At 30.7% G+C, this 6,000-nt stretch overlaps 1 protein-coding gene across 1 annotated transcript in view; it reads right to left on the reverse strand.

Moving 5' to 3' along the window:
* The window catches only part of LOC131849398 (zwei Ig domain protein zig-8-like), a 39,860-nt gene extending 34,790 nt beyond the window's left edge, over positions 1-5,070 (reverse strand). The window contains exon 1 of the mRNA XM_059199467.1: positions 4,838-5,070. The gene's annotated coding sequence lies outside the window, so the exon portion shown is untranslated. The remainder of the gene's footprint in view (positions 1-4,837) is intronic.
* Positions 5,071-6,000: the final 930 nt, after the last annotated feature.

Raw genomic sequence — 6,000 nt, forward strand, 5'->3', positions numbered from 1 at the left:
ATGATTGGGCAAGCACTATGCCCAATCATAATAATATTTCGACCAAAGCTTACCAAATGTAAATAACAATGATCGAACTAGAGAAATGAAGCTTCAAAAGTGTCGACGTTGAGTAGGGGCAGTAATAGGGATGGTTCGAATGATACTATTGTAAAAAACTATCTCATATCTACCACGACCGTAATAACTACCAATTCCACTTATGGAAAATTTGCTTTACACGAGGTCATGAATATAAAAATGACTATTACAGCTACAACAGCAGGGTCCAGTTGATGTATAAGGAACAATTTAAATTACTTGGATTGTGAGATTTAAGAAGTTCATCACTATAATAGTTCTAAGTATCTTGGATTAACATTTGCATAATTATTTAATATCTGCATACCATTTTAATATTAATTTAAGGGGTTGATTTAAGATTTTGCGTTTATTAATCTATGGATCATAATTTTGATCACTTTGTTTTCCTGTAGTACTGTTAATACCTAATAGTAGCTGCTTACTTGCCAATTATATTGTTTATTTTATGTATAGAATAATATAAAAGTTAATTTATTAGAGTAATTCAAATTATTGTACTATTCGTCCGTTAAAGCAAACACCAAATTTTATAAAAATCTATTATACCATTAAATGATGGTATCAAAGTTAACAATGTAGTAATAAAATGGAATGTATCTATTATATTGTCAGCGAATATTATCGGTATATAGCCTAGAATATTATAACAATAAAAAAATAAATGTACAAAGCCCCCGAGATGTTTACCTCGAAATTGTTAGGAGGAACATTGTTTTTCATGAGGCTGTTTGATTAGTACAGTTTGTTAGTTTCGTCGTTACTTAAATAAAGTGGAAACCATTATGTTGTCACGCGATACCGAGGGTCTAGAATTGCCACTTATAATCATACCCCTTGAAAGCGGTGTAATTTCTTTTTACGTTGAAAGGTGCCATCATATACAATATTAATCAATCAACAACGTTCATGTTATAAGAATACAAAATAGAATCCTTTGTCAAGTCAAGTACGTTTTCCTTTAATGTATCGTACATTACATATACATATATCTACATTATCCTACACTTCAAAAATAATATTTATCTGTTTCTAATTACTCATAAGATATATTTTTACTGAATATGCTATGCAAATAAAAACATACACATAATTACTGCCACTATATTTTTATTACTATAATAAAGAAGGTAGTTGTTATCTTTAATTTGATCTTTGTCGACCAAATAATAATTTATAAAAATAGTGAGGTATCTTATTATTATAATATAACAGAAAAGAAAAATAGTTGACAACGAATCAACGGAAGACATATTATTAAGGCTTTTGCTTTCACACGATATTTCAAGTCGAGTAAAAAATATACCATTATACCAGTGGCATGGAAATCTATAATTCGTATTCCTCTCATGTTCAATAAAATCTACCAACAATTTTATTATTGGTTTAGACAGAATTTTGTTTGAATTATGAGATGCCTTTCAGAAATCAAAATTTATCTGAATCCAACACGGATTCAGATAAATTTTCCTATGGAGATTATTTAAATTTCAGATGAAATAAAAACAGCTTAAGGTTAATTTGATATAATTTCTTCAAAAACTTCTGAATGAATTCGAACAAACGAATTAAGAAAAGATTTCTAGTCACTTATTAATCAACACATACATAGAATATAACAAAGATAAGACAACCAATTTAAAAGCAATATAACATTAATAAATAATGAATTATTGTTGCTATAAAAACGAGTAAATACAGTACGATGATATTGGCATGAACTATATTATTAATATAAATAAAATACAAAAATGAACTCACGCTAATAATATTCCAATAGTATTCATTATTGGGCATGAGTCTCATTCATAGAACAAAAATGTTACCATATACAACATACAACCATAAAAAAAATTAACACCTCACAAAGACATAAATTTAGCCTCATTTTGTTACCACGATATTATACGTAATGTATTATATCAATAAAGGCAGTTTTCCGCTTACTCGTTTAGTGGTTCCACCAAACATTGGATCTACAACGACATCGATCATCTTATTTATACTCCAGTGCTTTAATAGGGGTGCCATAATGGGTATGTTACATACGCTGTCCTACGATAAGCCTTAAAATTGTTTGCCTTTTGATTGGGTCTTCAAGCTGTTATAGTGATTTATAGCAACCGGTTTTATGAAACCAAACTGATACCAAACATTATAACATTATTTATTAATAACATTTTTACGTGATACGAAAAAGTTGATAAGTTTCTTATCAGTTCTTCAAACTTTAACTGGTGTGTAGCAGTCAGACCCAATAAGAAAATAGTGTTTTCGTCTATGACTTTGGTTTTGTCTATTTTATCTCCTTTATTTTAGATATAAAAACATTCTAGTATAGATTTTTTTTATTATTTCGAGCCTAGTTAGTAGTAGTAGTAATAGTAGTTCTTCTGTTTAATCCTACAGTCTCTTATTCTCTACAAAATATTTTTCTGTAATGTGATTTTAAAGTGTTTTTACACAAAGAACCTTATAATTTTTTTTAAATTCCCAGTTTATTGTATAAATAAATATCGTGATTAGATATTAAGATAAGAAATATTCTCAACGCTTACTATGCTGTTCATATTTTTTTATCTCAGAATTTCAGTAAAATATCACGTTTTTGAATTTAGATAAGCCGCGTACGTTAGGGACTTACGCCCCTATCACTTTATATTGCCAAGAATTATTTGATTGATGTGATGGTTTACCAAAATTCGCTCTTTGTGAACATTACATTCTTTTAGAGAATAGCCCCAGGGTGAATACAAAGAAAAATATGCCTAGTAATGTACAATGAAATAATACCGTACTTTTATGTTTTCTTTCACTTGTTTCCTATAAATCAGAGCAAATATCAATAATAACTTTTGAAGTTATCGAAATAAAAATGGTTAATAGGCAAGAATATTGTAATGTTCTACGATTTTAGAATGCAGAATATTAAAAGAATTAAAATTAAAACAACACATGGGGAACATTCGTCTAAACCAGCAGTTTAATTAAATTGTAATTAATTTAACATAGCACTGGCGTAAAGTTTATAATGAAGACAGAATGACAAATTAAGACCTAACCCAAATGAGTTTAATATTTAGCAAGTGTAAATTAATTTGTGTAATGGAAGAAAGTGGTGACGGTTTGGTTAAGGTAGTGTAATTAGATTCCATCGCGCCTCCAAAAGGTACGGTGTGAAATAAATTTAATTTTATTTTAAGGGTTCTCTGTAAACGTGGGTTATGTTAGCATTATCATTCTTAAATTTTGCTGGTATTGCATGAACATATACTAGCAGTAACGAGACGGTCTCTTCCGAGTATTGCAAAATCGCGCTCTTCAGGGAAATTATGTTAGTTTGTACCATTACCAAGTTGCTTATGATATTATTTCAATGTTTATGTCGTAGTCTTATTAGAATGTGGTGAAATCTAATTTGCATTGACCAAATTATTTATTACTCATAACTGAATGTTATTTTTAATAATACCAAAGATAACGTAATATTACATAATAATACATTAAATATAAATGTTTTCTCTTCGTTAGTGATACTGCCACCAATATAAATCAAGCTAGAAAAGGTTTTTCTTTGAAGAATATGTCTCAAAAGACAACACGGTATTAATTAGTAAAAGTTTCAAAAAAAATCCGCAGTAATCCTGATGTTATCCTGATGTCTTGTTACCTAAAGAAATTTAACATCGCAATAACAATTTATAATCTAAAATGATTAGTAATCATAGAACTTAAGCTGTTTTTAACAGCTTAATTTACAATAATAAAGTAAACAATAGCCCAAACTAACTACGTAGTAACTTACAACCTAAAAGGTTGTAAGTTACTATATATCAATCTATCAATTATATTATATATCATATACTGTTAACTTAATTCCCAATCAAAAGACATGGAGACGAAGTTGCAGGTAATCTATAGCATTAATAATATTAGATTTACTTTCTAATAATGACATAAATTACTACGTTCAGTTTGTGACTCGCATAGTATATTGATCAACAGTCTTTGTGCAGTAACACAGCAATACGTTCTTAACTACCGGTCTGATAGGAATTATATTAATTATTATTAGGAATATTATAATATTTTTCGTATAAAATATTAGTCCAATATAGATTTTAGAGGTCTAAAGATATCTATTAATCCAGTAATTAAATATATAATCTTTAGTTACTGGTTTGATACGTTTTCTTTTTTAAATTAGTTGCTAAAATTGCTGGTGATTACAGTGTTTTGTAGATTTTGTGTTCTTATGACTCTACATATTATGCACATTTTTACGACATGTATTTTTTTTTTCAATATCTGTTTCAATATTCAAATTCATATTTTATTTACGCTGATCTAAGGGGAAATCCATTAACTCACTTTTGTCACGGTGATTCAGCAAATTACACCGAACTAGCACAAAGGCCTGAAAATATTTGCGATCATTCATCCCTGTGTCACTTTACCATGACAGATTACAGGCTTGTTGGAAACATTGGAACCACTAAGTATCTAAATAGACCAGACATATAGCCTACATTGGAAGCATGATCTTCGATGATTAATTTAGTATAGGATGTATATAATTCAGTAGTTTCCTCTGATGATTTATTGGGAAGACTTTCAGTTATGAAGTCTCCATGTAGCTGTTTGCATGATAATATCAGATATTGTAATTGTCTATTCTAGTATTATGCAAACTTCCTTTCATTTTCAAATCTACTTAAAATTAAGAAATTATGGAAGTAGTAATTTTAAGACCTACCTAGGTATTCACATCACTGAAAAGTTGTAAACAACGAACTTATGCATAAACCGTTGTAACTCCAACTCATTAATCTTGATACTCGAACAACGGGAAGTTCGTTGGAGCACTGAACATCATGTAAGTTTTCGGTTAAGTTCGTTTGTGTTTGGGTATAAATCAATTTGTTATTTTGACGTGTGGGTCGCGGGGAGGGGCGCCGGGACGCGGTGGCGCGGCTAATCGTGGAGACAAGCGCGGTCGACTGCGGGGAACGGGTGCCCGGCGCCTCCCGCCGCTGCCTCGTCACGCTGCGCGCAAGCGCTTCAAGCGCTTACTTCTGTCTGCACGCGCATGAACAGACAAATAGTCGACCGATCTTGTCTAGTACTTGCGGATATTTTCATTCACTACTTTCGCTTGTTGGTTACGAAATGTAGGCGAACATTTTTGGGTTTCAATATTTTACACCACAACAACAGGTGTAAGAGAAGATTTTCACTATGGTAAAATACCGTACCGTTCATCACATTGCATCAATTGCATGCTATTATTTAATTAATGAACATTTCATATAGTATGTTTATGTTTAACTGAACTATAGAGATACTTGTAAAGACTATACGAACTGAAAGAAATCGCCAAGAAAAGTGGAAAATATACAATAATTATAAAAACCTTGATACAAACTGTGCGATCACGTGATCAACTTTATATGAAAGTTTAAAATACGTCCATCCTGTTTCTTAAACTATATTATCTATATTGAGATAAATAAAACATTCCTTCTGTAACATGTAGTTAACTTCATTGAATATACAGCATAAATGCTACTAATATATTTATTCCTACAATTGGCAGCTAATTTGTGGATTTTAATCTACATAATAGTCATGTAGAGCGTGGGATGTGTGCTTCGAACCTAAATTGCGTATTGCCAACCAACCGTTGAAGGCACGAAAAACGCGCCAAGGGATCTTCCAATGTAATCACCGAAACAACAAGCTCGGATAACGAGACAGCCTTTTTCTCACCCTAATAACGAACGCCAGAAATTCACGCTAAACCTAATCTTATTATCGACCAGGCAATTAACATAAACTTGTGAATATTAGTTGTTTGTAAATATTTTTAAATAATATGGGGATAGTGAGAATTTTAATTTTTCTCAGAGAAACAACGTA

Source organism: Achroia grisella, unplaced genomic scaffold, assembly GCF_030625045.1.
Source record: "Achroia grisella isolate CSIRO2021 unplaced genomic scaffold, CSIRO_AGI_Agris_v1 utg642, whole genome shotgun sequence".
In the NCBI taxonomy this organism is placed as follows: domain Eukaryota; kingdom Metazoa; phylum Arthropoda; class Insecta; order Lepidoptera; family Pyralidae; genus Achroia; species Achroia grisella.